At 52.5% G+C, this 13,913-nt stretch overlaps 1 protein-coding gene across 1 annotated transcript in view; it reads left to right on the top strand.

Annotated features, from left to right (window-relative positions):
- The window catches only part of LOC131570323 (zinc finger protein 665-like), a 62,643-nt gene that overhangs the window by 47,588 nt on the left and 1,142 nt on the right, over window positions 1–13,913 (top strand).

Raw genomic sequence — 13,913 nt, 5'->3', positions numbered from 1 at the left:
AGAAAGGCATCATCTCGGCACAGTCGAAAAGACTGGGAGAGCAACGAAAAGTTGCCGGCACCCTCAGAAGGAGGGTGGGGAGCAAAGCTCCAGGAAAGAATTACCTCTGACCTCAAGAAGCCAGGGGAAAGGGCTCTCGAGAAAAGAGAGCAGGAAATAATATTAAAGCCCCCGGTCCCAAAACCCAGAAACCCCAGGAAGCTCCTAAAGCGTCCTGAAACTCCGGAGAGTACAAGGGAGTCAGGATCGGAAGGGGGGGTGCAGGGGGAGAGAAGGGATCGGGGGGGGAGGCGTTTCCCGCGGGGGGCATGGCGCGGCAGCGACGGAGCCGGCGGGGAGCGCGGGTGAAGAGATAAAGGGAGACATGAGTGCAGACGCGGCTTTTGTCAGCGCGGCGCCGGGGGGTGGCGGCCGCTCCAGCCGGCCGGCCGGCCGGCAGAGTAACCCGGGAACAAAGTCGGCTCGAATTGCGGGGCGGGCCCGGGTGCCGGCGGGGGGCGGGCTGTACACACCGGCAGGAGGAGCCAGGGACACAACGTCAGAGGGAGAGGAGACAGAGTCGGGGCAGACCGAGGGAGGAGATTCGGAGGTGGAGTAAGGGGGAGAGAGTGACGTCTCGGGCGAGGAGGGGCCGTGCTCGGGATCCTATGTCCCAGCGGCTCCACACCCTCTTCGGAATTGGCACCTTCGGTTGTAACCCTCGGAGTCCCAGTCCCTTCCCTTCAAGGGAGACGTTCTGGTGTTCAAGCTCCATTTTCAGCTGAATTAAAAGCCAAGCAGACACGATCTCAAATGAGACCACGAACACGGCAGTTGACAGGACGAGGGGCAGTCGAGCTCATGCTGTCATCCGAGCTGGGGAGGCCGGTGACAGCGCCACCTAGTGGGGGGCAAGGCTTTCGCTTGTATCTCCACAGATCGAGACGTGGGTGTCAGCACGACACGTGAAACCATTTCGAGTGCGAGAACATGAAAACGCGGATCCCAGAAACAAAGATCCAAGAAAAAAAAAAGAGACGAGTACTCAGACAGGAGTCGAGACTCAGATTGCCAAGACAACTCAAAAGAAAAATAAGAAGAAACTAAGGACTTTGGGGGAATTCTCTGTTAAGGTCCTGAATGAAAAGCAAAACAATGATGTCACACAGAAGTGAAGCCATGAGTTTTATGATGCTTATGTGCATCGTTCTTTCATTCATTGCAATAAGCAATGGGGATAATTTACCTATTAGCCAGCCAAAGCAAAATGTATGGTAGAGTTCTTTGACATCTCTCCCATTTGGAGAGGAATTTTAAGAGTAGGGTTCTATGTTTTAATAATTCTCCTATTCCTCATACTTGTCGTCCCATGCATATTTGCATGTTTAAAACACGCTATGAATCGGATAGTAAAAGAGGTCTTCCTGGTGCAAACAGAAGGGGGAGATGTGGGATCTCAGCACCTCAGGATGGAGGTGCAGAGAGGCCGAGACCACCCTTGGGGGGCTCGGGAATCCTGGAATGTTGCCAGAAGTGTCTGGTGGCAGGATTTTGATCCTACACAGGAGATGAGACCTGTATGAGGACTGGGAGGATTCCACTGGGTGAATGGTGAAGGGATAAGTTAGTTAAAGTGTAAAACACAGGGTTTAGGATTTTGGTACAGGGGGGTCTAAAGAAGTAAGATGGAGGAATTGGGGCGTGTCCTGTCCTTCTTCTTCTTCTTGGCCTCCATCTTCTGTGGTGGTGGTGGCACTTTGGGATTGGTAATTACTAGAAGTGCACCGGTTAATAAGGGTAGAAGGTATTGGAGTAAAATGATAAATATTGTACACGTAACTTAGGGTATAAAGATAAGTGACCGCCCGGGGGCTTCGGGAGTGTGCCCATGGCTGACTTGCTGTGCAGACCTCTGTCGGGCTGAAAGAAAATCTTTTAGATAAACAATTAATAAACACCAAGACCGAGACAAGATCAGAAGTCTCTCCTCGTCCTTTGAAGCGTCGGCTCTCCAAGGCCATCCCTGGGCCTTTCCAGGCCACCAGAACAGCAACACAGAAAACCTTACATCTACCATCACCTGTTGGGACAAAAAGGGCACTGATCTGTGCCTGGGTGTGGCTGATCTCAAAGCCCATCCTGTTGTGTACTGAATGGGGGCAGCAGCTTGTCCGGGGCTCAGGCTCACTCTGGCTTCTTCCCATCAGTGCCTGTCAGTGCTCATGCTTGGGCTTTGCCAGCCTTGTTGTGGTCGCTGCCCTGCCCCTGAGGGCTGGTGGGAATGCAGAGGCTGGAGCCTTCCTTAGCTGGGAGGGTGCTGCTGCTGCCCGGCTGCTGCAGCACGGAGCTGCCTGAGGCAGCAGCCCCTTCTCTGGGCCGGCTTCTGCCTCGCACGGCCTGGGCTCACAGGAGGGTCAGCATCTCCTCTGGGCAGCTCTCTGTGTCACAGGGACACCTGAGGAGCACTGCTGTCCTCTGTGCCCGTGCCTGCCATGCCGAGTTGGGAAGATGGGGATGTGTGCAGTGCCGAGAGGGCGAGTGCAATGGGAGCGACTGAGCCGCGCTGTCAGGGTGAAGAGAAGCGGCGCGGTTCTTCACGCGGGGCACGGGCAAGGGCGTCTTTGGGCTCAGCCTGCTCATAAAGGGTGCGGGTCCTGATGCTGAAAGCCCCGTGGGGATTGGTTCTAGCATGAGCTGCTCTGGTTTGCAAACGCAGAGGCATTCTTCTGGCAAACTGCTGCAAGGTGGAAAAGATGGGAACACTTGGCAATATTCTGAACTTGGCATCTGTTCAGAGGAATTGATTCTAGATGTCCAGGTGCATTTAATCTTAGCAAATAGAAAACCTTTTCTAAATCTCACAGTGTTTATTCCCAAGAAAAGAAAGGCACTGTTAGTTCCAGCTCTCCTTAATGTTTCTAGATGACAAACTTACTTGCCTTGGTAGGTATTCTCTTCTGGTCCCAGTCTCCTCTGAATGTATCTCCCTGTGCTTCCCTGCATGCCTGCTGTCAAGAGGTCTCTCAATTCAAAGGATGCTGGAAATCAGTCTCTGTGCCAGCCACTTGTGCTGGGGGCCTGCTGTTCTTTTCTTGTTTTTCCAGTTGCTGTTCCTTTTGTTGTTAGCCAGCTGTCCACCAAGGGAGGGCTCAGAGCCCCAGACAGTGGGGCTGCCTTTTGTATCTCCTAGAAAGTGGGATCTCTGCTTTAAAGTGAACATCTTGCATTTTGTTTCCCTCAGGGAGAATGGTGATGGAAAATCCTATTCTAAAATACATTGAACTGGAAAATATTGGCAGTGGGTGAGTCCAAGCAATGTTAATTGTACAAAACTATGCATCAGGTGTTTTGCTGGTGGAATATTACCACACCTGAGTGGGTGCAGCTGGTGAGAGAGAGACGGTGAATCTTGTTTCTTGAATCAGAAGGCTTGATTTATTAATATATGATATAATACATTATTACTATACTAATAGAATATAGAGAGAAGTTTTGCAGAGCTGCTAGCTAAGCTAAGAATAGATAGAAAAGAATCCACAACAAAGCTGTGGCCAAGGACTCAGTCCCCTGGCTTGCACTGGTGATTGGCCCTTAATTATAAACATAGAAAATGAGCCAATCAAGGTGTTCCTGTTGCATTCCCCAGCAGCTGATAATAATTGTTTACCTTCTCTTCAGGGGCCTCTGGCCTCCCGAAGACGCAGAAATCTGAAAGAAAGGATTTCTGTGGAGAAATGTCTGCGACAGTGGAATAGGTATCAAGTGTAAAGTCAGACAAGCTGCAAGTGTGTTCAGGCACTGGGCTCAGATTGTCAATTCTGATCAGAATTTCTAAGTGTGCTCAGAAGACATTGTCAAAGACATCTCCATGCTTCCAGTATCCTGCAGGTCTTAGGCAAGTCCAGCACAGATCTCCTGTGTGGGCTGGCTTTCACTGCAAGATCTAAATGGCTTCTCCTTTCTCTGCTTCTGTTTTGGTTCTAGGACTTTTGGAGATGTTTGTAAAGCACTCGACACTGCCACAGGAGGAGAGGTAAATGTCAACAGCCCCTGCAGACTCTGCTGCACTCGAGGGCTTTCCCCTCTGGTGTGAGCTGTGGCTGGAGCTTTGGGCAGAGCTGTGCTGAAAAGGCACAAGCAGCACAGACTGGTGCCAGCCCACAAAACACATTTGGGACTTTGTCCTCCTCAGCTGCCGGAAGGAAGGCACGGTGGGCAGCGGTTCCTTTCAGAGAAGGACGCGCTCACTCACTCTCCACTGCTAAAACAAAGGTGGTGCCTGCGAGCACCTCACTGCTCTTTGGGGCTACAGCTTCAGAGTCCTGAGTTCTCATTTCTGCCTGCCAGCAAATCCATCTCAAAGTTAATGGAAGTTCCTTAGCCGCCTGCAGTTCTGCACTTGGGAACTGCACATAGGGAGAGATCTGCAAGGCATCCCTGAAAGCCCTAAGCCCTGCCCATAGCCCAGGATGTATCCACAGAGTATTAAGGCAAGGATTACTTCTTCTGAATCCCAAACAAAGCAGCAGAGAGTGTGGTCAGAGGTTTGTGGGTGATAACTGAGACAGTGTGAAACAAGTTCGCGCGGCTATCCAGTTTTCTTGCTCTTGTCGAGATTTTTGCAGAGCCTGGACAACTCTGCCCCACGATTTTAAGGCTATCCCTGAGCCCGAGGACATAGTATCCTCCGCCAGAGCTTTTGTACAATTATCCCACACGTCCGAATGTAGGACGTCCACAGGGCTTTCAATAGCCCCAAGCTTAATCAGTCTCAGCAATGCGAGAGTTAAATCTCTAAGTTTACATTCTATACCCCATTGTGCATGCATTTCTGTTACGACCTTCGCTATGGCTTCCATGGTCCACGCTGGTCTGGAGGCGTCCCTCCCGCTGTGGTCAGGCCTGCTGCCACAGCTGCTGTCCTCTTTCCAGGAGAAATTCCCGTTCCCCGGGCGCAGATCGGTTCCCGAGTTTTGGCACCAAATGTTGCCTTCTGGATCAAGGCAGGCGACCTGGTTTTGAGGATCAGCACGGCGACCCACTCTCCAGGGTCGCTCGGGCCAATGACACACGCAGACACCAATATGGTGGACGGTCTAAAGGCGTTTATTACTTCTTCTCGTGGGGTTTTATAGTCTAAGGGGTTCTCTACGTCAAAAGGGGGTTTTTCCTTCTTATCTATGGTTAGTAAGGAATGGAAAAGTACTGGGTAAGGAATGGAAAGTTACTAGCACTACTGTTAGTGGGGCCACACCCCTAGGGTAATCTCTTATCTTAGAGGAACAGGGGGTCCTGCCTTTCCGTGACATCGCGAGATCTTCCGGAGCGCCTTTCCCTATCTACCACAGTGTGCTGGTGCTCTCGTGGTTCCTACCCATTGCCCCATTGCCACAAGACACTCTCGGGGAAAGTTTTGTCCAGACCACCTAAGACTACAGCAATAACTCATTTTTTTCATTTACTCTGTGGTGTAAATAAACCATTCTGTCTAATCATGATCAGAAAAAAATCAGAACTGTATTTATATAAATTTATCTGCTATTCTATGCTTAATCCTGTGGGACAAATAGCGTTAAAGTCCAATTCCAATGTCCAATCTTTTACACCTTTGAGAAAGACTGGGGCTGGGATTGGATGCAGCCACTCCCAGTCTTCTCACTTAGAAGGAATTTTAGAAGTCTAGGGGCCCTGCACAAGTTTGAGAAACCATGGTGGCTGTTGAGTGTCATTTTTCCACCTCACGTCGTGGCAGGGGTTTCTCCAAAAAAGAAATAAAGCTTTTGCCTGAAGCTCCCACTGTGCCCATGACAGGAACCCCTGTGAGTGTCTGGGACATCCAGGCCCTTTGGCAGCCTGGGGACTCCTGGGATGTCACCATGGAGCCCCCGTGAGTGCCTGTGACAGATCGGTGCCTTTGCAGCACAAGGTCCCCTGGGATGTCACCATGGAATGGCTGTGACTGCCTCTGAGCACAGGGCTCTTTACCATCCCCAGAAAGCCCTGGGAGGTCTCCATGGGGCTCCTGTCTGTGCCTGTGATATTCCAGCTCTGGAACAGCCTGGTGACTCCTGGAAAGTCCCCATGGAACCCCTCCGAGGGCCTGTGACAAATCTGATCCTTAGCAGGCAACCATCAGAAGCCCCCTATTGCTATGGGCAGTTTCCGTGGCAACCATCACCAGCCCCCTGTTGCTATGGTCAGTCCCTTGGCAGCTCCATGGAGACCCCATGCTGGGGTGGTTTCCATGGACACCAGCTCAGGCCTGCAGCCAGAGCCCGTTGCCATGGCAACCATTGGCAGCCCCATCCCCAGGGTCATGGGATCCCAGAACCACAGAATTGGCTGAGCTGGGCGGGACCCATCAGGATCCTCCAGTCCAACTGCTGGCCCTGCACAGGACACCCCAACAATGCCAGCCTGGGCCTGGCAGCGCTGTCCAAACGCTGCTGCAGCTCAGAGAGCCCTGGAGCTGGGACCCTTCCCTGGGGAGCCTGGGCAGGGCCCCAGCAGCCTCTGGGCAAAAACCTTTTCCTGACATCCAGCCGAAGCCTGCCCCGACTCAGCTGCAGCCGTTCCCTCTACTCCTGTCCCTGGGCACCAGAGGGAAGAGGTTCCCACAGCCCCAACCAGGGACCCGCTCCCAAGGCTGTTGCCATGGCCACCAGGGCTGGGACCAGCTGGGATGCTCGGTTTCCTTGGGCCGGGGTGCAGGTATGGGATTCCCCAATTTCCTGCCCCCGCTAAAACCGCGCTGCCCTCGCTGCCCTCCCGTCTCCCATGGAAAGCACAAAAGGCAAAGATCCCAGCATGGGATAAGAACAATTTATTGGGAACAACAATGAGATAAGGAACGAATGGAACAGAAACAATATTGATAATAGAGTGTATAAATAAAACTGTTTACAGGGAAAACTAAAACACAACTTACTGGGTCTGCCTGGCCGCGTATTTCCTCCAGCCTGGAAAGCACACCCTTCTCCTCAGGGACAGAGAGAGACAGAGAGAGAGTCCCTTTCCTGTCCCTGGCAATGTCCTGAGGTGGGAGGGAATGTAATGACACAGTCATTGCCAGACCCTCATGCTCTTCCATCCCACATCATGTCATTGGCAGAGGCAGGAAAAGGGACAGGTGTCTTCCTAGCATGGATCAGAAGGAAAAATGGATCACCAGGGCTCTTCCCAACATGGATCCTCCAACTATGGATGAAGTTGGGGCAGTGCACAAAAGTCCTCCTGCATTGGGGCATTGGCAGAGCTTCCCTTACAGGTGCCTCCATTGGTGTCTGGTTAAGACAGAGATCTGGGTGAAGCTTTTCCCACTCTGGGGACACTCGTAGGGCCTCTCCCCAGTGGGGATGCGCCAGTGCCTGATGAGGTTGGAGTTGTGCTTGAAGCCCTTCCCGCACTCAGGGCAGCGCAAGGGCCTCTCATCCGTGTGAATCCGCTTATGCCGGAGGAGACTGGAGCTGCTCTGAAACCTCTTCTGACACTGGGGACACTCGTAGGGCCTCTCCCCAGTGGGGATGCGTTGGTGTATGACAAGGGCAGAGCTGGAGCTGAAGCCCTTCCCACATTCCCCACACTCATAGGGCCATTCCCCAGCGTGGATCCTCTGGCTGATCAGGGTGCTGCTCTGCCTGAAGCTCTTCCCACACTCCAAGTACTTGTGGGGCTTCTGCCCATCATGAAGCTGCCCATGGACTACCAGCTCCGAGTTCTGGCTGAAGCTCTGTCCACCTTCCTGGCTCAGGGTGGGTCTTTCCTCCTCAAAGCACCCTGGGTTGGGTTTGGAGCCCCTCCTCCTCATGGGGGATCTCCAGGGCTTTTCCTCCCCATTGGATTCTTTTCCCATGGAGCCACTCAAATCGGCCTCTTCCATGTGGTTCTGCTGTGGGGATTCATCGTCCCTGATCTTGATCCTCAGCTCCTTCTCTGGTAGAGGAAGGACAAGCACAGGATGGGATTTCCCTCCGTGCCAGAGGGAAGGGGAAGGAGATCCCCACAGTGCATCCCCGGCAGGATGGCATTGGCAGCAGGGATGTCCTGCAGCGAGGGGATTTTCTGGGCTGGGAGATGGAGCAGGAGAGAGGGGGAAAGGGGCACTGACTTCCCCCTCACCTGCCTGGGTGTCCTGGGGCATCCTCATCTTCCTTGAGGTGTCTTCCGCCATCTGGCCAAGTTTTAGGAATGGGCTATTCCTAAAACAAGGGAGGAAAACAAGGGTTGAGCACAATGAGCTTTGTACTGGTTTAAAGGCAAACCTGGGGAAGAGTCTAAGCCAGAATTCCAATTCAGTAACAAAATAAGGATCAAGGCAATGATACAGAAACACTGCCTTAAACTGACAGAGTCAGGATATAACCTGACACCCTGTTGTTCAGGGTGGTGGCAGCAGTCCCAGTAAATGGTGGTGCAGTCCTGTTGGAGTGATGAAGGTGATTCTGTCGAAGCAGTGATCCTGTAGAAGGGTCTGGTCTTCCTCTGGAGGTCCAGTGGTGGCTAGGGAGTTCTTGTCCTCTGGCAATCCAGTAGGTAAGCTGCTCCTGGTGTAGCAATGTGTGAGCTTATATCCAGGTAGGAATGCTTGGATCCTCCCCCTGGGCAGAGCATCCCACAATGGGAGGATGGAATTTTATCAGTCCTGCAGTGACACTCAATGGCCCATTCACAGGAGATATCTCCCCTGGAGGGCGTTATCAGGGGTGAGTCATGGAAGAGATAAAGAACACTGCCCCACCTGTTTATAGCAGTTGCTGAAGGTGGGGATTGAAAACATGCATTTGGTTACATCTTGCATGGCAACCTGAAACAGTGGGGTAATCCCTGCTCAGGGGGTGAACACCACCCCCCTTACCCAAACTGGCTCAGGTGTAAAACCCCCACCCTGGGAATGCTACACACACAGGGGACAATGTCACACTTACCCTGCTCCAGGGGAGGTCTGTTTCACAGGCTGGGGGACTTTGCCAAATGTTAGAATAATTTTTCTCTTTGTCCCTGTCACCTTTGTGACAGCTAAACATAGCTTCCCCTTCCTTTTCATAATCCGTATTGGGCCTATTTTCCACTTTTCTTTTTTTAGAATGTGCCAGCAGCTGAACTGGAGCTCTGCAGGACCAAAGGAATTTGGATTTGCCACAGAATAGCTTCTATTGTAATTTTATAAAATTTTGGGATTTATTTGCCTTTCCATCACAAGTGACTTGTGGGAAGAGTAAATTCAAGGAATTTTATCTAGGGTCAATTTTGATTTCTGACAAGAAACAACATTACTTTGTCTTGTGCCCAGGGGATGCTTGTGAAGGCTCTGTTCCTCTTGCCCTGGGAGATGCTTGGGGGGGTTTTTCCCTGTCCCTGTCACCCCAGGCCATTCCCCAGGGGGTCTCCATCATTCTCACCCTGAGGGATGCCTGAGGGCTTCTCCCTCCCTCTCATACCCTGTGCCAGGGGGTGCTCAGGGCAGTCTCTGTCCCTCTCAGCCCAGGGGATGCTCGGGGGTCTCTGTCCCCTCACCCTGGGGGATGCTCGGGGGGTCTCCATCCCTCTGGCCCGAGCCCCAAATTCCGCTCCGGGGCCTCCGCCCTCCCCGCGGCTCGGGGCTGGGGGCGATGGTCCCGGGGCAGGGGATGCTGCAGGCTCGGCGTGCGGGCGCTACGAGCGCCGCGATTCTCCCGCTCCTGCTCCTCCTCCTCCTCTCCCTCCTCTTCCTCCGCATTTCCTCCGCTCCCAGCCCGGACCCCCCTTTCCCACCGCTCTGCCCCGCGGCCCCGCAGCACCGGCTGCTGGGTGGGGGAGCCCCCGATCGGCCCCAGGGCTGGGCAGGGGCTCGGGGACTCCCCCGGGGCGGATCCGTCCCCCCGGCCCGAGCCCCAAATTCCGCTCCGGGGCCGCCGGGCTCTGCGGGCCCGCCTGGCAACCGGTGAGCCATCGGCGAGAAAAGCTCTGGTTGGCTGGAAATTGTTTACCGCGTCCTCTGATTGGCTGGAATTGTAAAAGGCGATACGCCCTCTGGGTGTTCCTGGGAGCTGCGGAGGCCGGGCGGGAGCCTTTTCCTGTTTCTTTCTGTTCTCTGAGACCTCTTTCCTATTTCTTTCTCTCTTTGAGACCTCTTCCCGCTTTCTTTCTCTCCCTTTCTCCTCCGCATTTCTTGTTCCGTTCAGTCCACGCTCAATAATCGTCGGTTGCTTTCCCACGCTCTCATTCGCTCCTTCACTGGGGCAGAGGCGTCTCTCCCTCGCGGGGTCGTAATCCGTGGACAGGGTCCCTTCCCACCCCAGTCCCTGGAAAATGTCCATCAAAGCCACCTTTGCTGTGTGCTCTGGGAGCCCACAGAGCGTCTGGATCTTCTCCCCTTGGGAGGCACGACAGGAGCAGCACCCTGGGAGCCTCGGGAATGCCCCTCTGGGATCCACGGCACACACTGCCAGGGTCTGGAATTCCAGTTCTCAGCTATGAAAAGATGTTCCTGCCCTTGAGGGCAAAGCTGTCAAGAAGGAGCCAAAAGCCAAGTGGAGCAAGATCTTACAGTGGCATTTCACTGCGAGCCTTCATAACTTCCCCCATGGTTGTTGTAGCTCCTGAATTGGGAATTAAATCCGGGCACGGTCTTTGGTGTGAGCATCCCTGGGTCAAGGGAGACACTGAGAGAGAAACAGAGCAGACAAAGAGAGGCAGGAGAGAAAAGAGGGCACAAACACAGTCAGCTGAGAAGGTGGCACTCTGAAAACAGACCAGAACTGACTGAAAAGTAATATAGCAGAAAGGAATAATTTTGCACCTTTTATTTGCTATCAAAATACAATTTCTTCCCCTTCTCACAAACCTCTTGCCAGTGTCAAGCAGGGCTGTCAGAAAGTCCTTCATTCTGGGTGGATGTTCCAGGCTGCAGCCACAAGGAAAGAGGGAATGGGGATTTTCCTGCTCCTGGGGAGTTTGACATCCTCAGCTGAGGAGAGGAGGAGGCATCAGAAGAAAAGGGCAGCTGGGCTTCACCCTTCCACAGGAAAAACTGGGCGGGGGAATCGCTCATCCTGTCTGCTGCTGCTCCACAGGGATGTGAGGGCTGATCCCAGAGCCCCAGTGGTCACAGTCAGGGCTGCCCTCAGGGAATGCTTGCCTGGTACTGAGGGGCAGCGTGGGAGCACCTGGATCTTGGGGCACCCAGCTGCTCCCCATGTTTGGAGGTGCCTGAGGAGGGCTGGGACAACGCCAGGGACATCCTGCAGTGACATCCCCCCTGTCCTGCCCTGGGTGAGCTCAGTCCCAAACCTGACCCTGATCCTGGTCTCAATCTCACTCCATGTTTACACACACTCAATGTTCTGTATTTAATCTCATCCCAGTGCCAGACTTATCTAGCCCTAGACCCAATCCCAACCCCAGCCCTAAAGCTAATCCCATGTCCAGCCTTAACCCCAATCCCGGCTCTAATCCAAATCTCAGCCCCACCTCCAATCCCAGCCCCAATTCCAGCCCCTTCCTAAACCCTCAGCCCCAAACCAAATCCCAGGTTCAGCCCTTCTGGGGGTTTGGGGGTGTCTCTGTCCCTCTGAGCCCGATGATGTTTGGGTGGGGTCACAGCAGGGCTGAGAGGGACAGAGACCCCCCCCGGCCTCCCCAGGTGTGAGAAGGTGGGAGAGCCCCCCCAGGCCCGAGCACCCTCAGCGGTGAGAGGGACACAGAGCCCCTGGTCCCCAGCCCTGCAGAGGCATTGCCTGAGGCCAGAGGGATGGAGACCCCCCGAGCATCCCCCAGGGTGAGGGGACAGAGACCCCCGAGCACGCCTGGGCTGAGAGGGACAGAGACTGCCCTGAGTACCCCCTGGCACAGGGTATGAGAGGGAGGGAGACCCTCCAGGCATTCTCTGGGGTGAGAATGGTGGAGACCCCCTGGGGAATGGCCTGGGGTGACAGGGACAGGAAAACACCCCCCAAACCCCTGCCAAGCATCCCCCAGGGCGAGAGGCACAGAGACCCCTCGAGCATCCCCTGGGCACTGGACAAAATAATTTGGCAGAAATCAAAATTTGACTCTGCATAAATCACTTTGATGAATATTTGATTTTCCCACAAGTCAGATGTGATGAAAATGCAAACAAATCCCAAACATTAATAAACTGACACTACAAGCAATTTTGTGGCAATTCCAAGTTCCACTGGTTCCTGCACAGCTCCAGCTCAGCTGCTAGCACGTTCTGATAAAAGTGTAAATTCAGCCCAAGACAGATATGATTAAAAGGAAAGTAAACTCTTTGTAGCTGTCACAAAGGCGACAGGGATGAAGAGAAAAATGATTCTCACATTTCGCAAAGCACTCAAGCCTGGGAATTCAGGAGTTATTTGGGAATTTAGCTACTTGAGCTGAGCTTCTTGGGGGACTTTTAGCAGCCTTGTGTTCCTCACCATGGGGTGAATGAACCTTGTTAGTCTCGCTGGTATCATTTGCTCCCTTTCCTCCTGTGATTTTAAAAAACATTTCAAGGAAGGATGTTGCAGACATTTTTTCATAAAATCCTCTCTTTTAGGATTTGTCCTTTCTGGGAAGCTGGGGCCCCAGAAGAAAAATGCAAACAATAATTATCTGCTGATGTGGAATGTAACAGGAGCATATGTGATTGGTCTTCTGGGAGTGTTTGGATTTGCTGACCACTCACGGGAGAGTTGGTCCTTGCTTTCTGCTGGACACAGAACTTTGTTATTCATTCTCTTCTTTCTACTCTTAGCTTAGCAAGCCTCTGCAACTTTTCTCTTTATTCCTTTTAGTATAGTTATAATGTATTATATATCATATATCAATAAATCCAGCCTTCTGATCATGAACCAAGATTCTCGTCCACTTCTCTCACCCTGAAGACCTTCATCAGGTCGCTGTAATAGAAGGACAACAAAATATTTTCTTTACACTCCGGGCCCACAAAGGTGATTTACCTCATCGGTTCTCCCATAAGTCACTCAGAGGAAGCTGCAGCCCAGTTTCAAAGAGTTCCTCCAGAGAGAACCACAACTTCCTCAGAGGAGGGCACCATGCTGTTGTCAAAGGCACTTGGGGTCAGAGAACAGTGCCTAAACTCACTGTGCCAAAATAATTTCACAGTCTGGTGAGTCTGGTTAAGAAAAGTGTTAGAGAGATTCCTCTGCCCCAATTAAGGTGATAATGAGACCAAACCCAAAATGAATTTTATTGAAAAGTAAATGGGATAGAAAAGGGGGGACAGGAAGGGAATGACAGGAAAAAGAGCCCTCCCCTGGAGCAGGGCAAGTGTGACATTGTCCTCTGTATGCGTGGCATTCCCAGGGTGGGGGTTTTACAGCTGAGCCAGTTTGGGTAAGGGGGGTGGTGTTCACCCCCTGAGCAGGGATTACCCCACTGTTTCAGGTTGCCATGCAAGATGTAACCAAATGCATGTTTTCAATCCCCACCTTCAGCAACTCTTATAAACAGGTGGGGCAGTGTTCTTTATCTCTTCCATGACTCACCCCTGATAACGCCCTCCAGGGGAGATATCTCCTGTGAATGGGCCATTGAGTGTCACTGCAGGACTGATAAAATTCCATCCTCCCATTGTGGGATGCTCTGCCCAGGGGGAGGATCCAAGCATTCCTACCTGGATATAAGCTGACACTTTGCTACACCAGGCGCAGCTTGCCTACTGGATTGCCAGAGGACAAGAACTCCCTAACCAACACTGGACATCTAGAGGAAGACCAGACCCTTCTACAGGATCACTGCTTCGACAGAATCACCTTCATCTCTCCAACAGGACTGCACCACCATTTACTGGGACTGCTGCCACCACCCTGAACAACAGGGTGTCAGGTTATATCCTGACTCTGTCAGTTTAAGGCAGTGTTTCTGTATCATTGCCTTGATCTTCATTTTCTTTTAAATTGTAATTCTAGTTTAGAGCCTCCCCAGGTTTGCCTTCAAACCAGTAC

This window comes from Ammospiza caudacuta, chromosome 34, assembly GCF_027887145.1.
Source record: "Ammospiza caudacuta isolate bAmmCau1 chromosome 34, bAmmCau1.pri, whole genome shotgun sequence".
In the NCBI taxonomy this organism is placed as follows: Eukaryota; Metazoa; Chordata; class Aves; order Passeriformes; family Passerellidae; genus Ammospiza; species Ammospiza caudacuta.
Note: the sequence above shows the minus strand (reverse complement) of the source record. Positions and strands in the feature narration are given on the sequence as shown.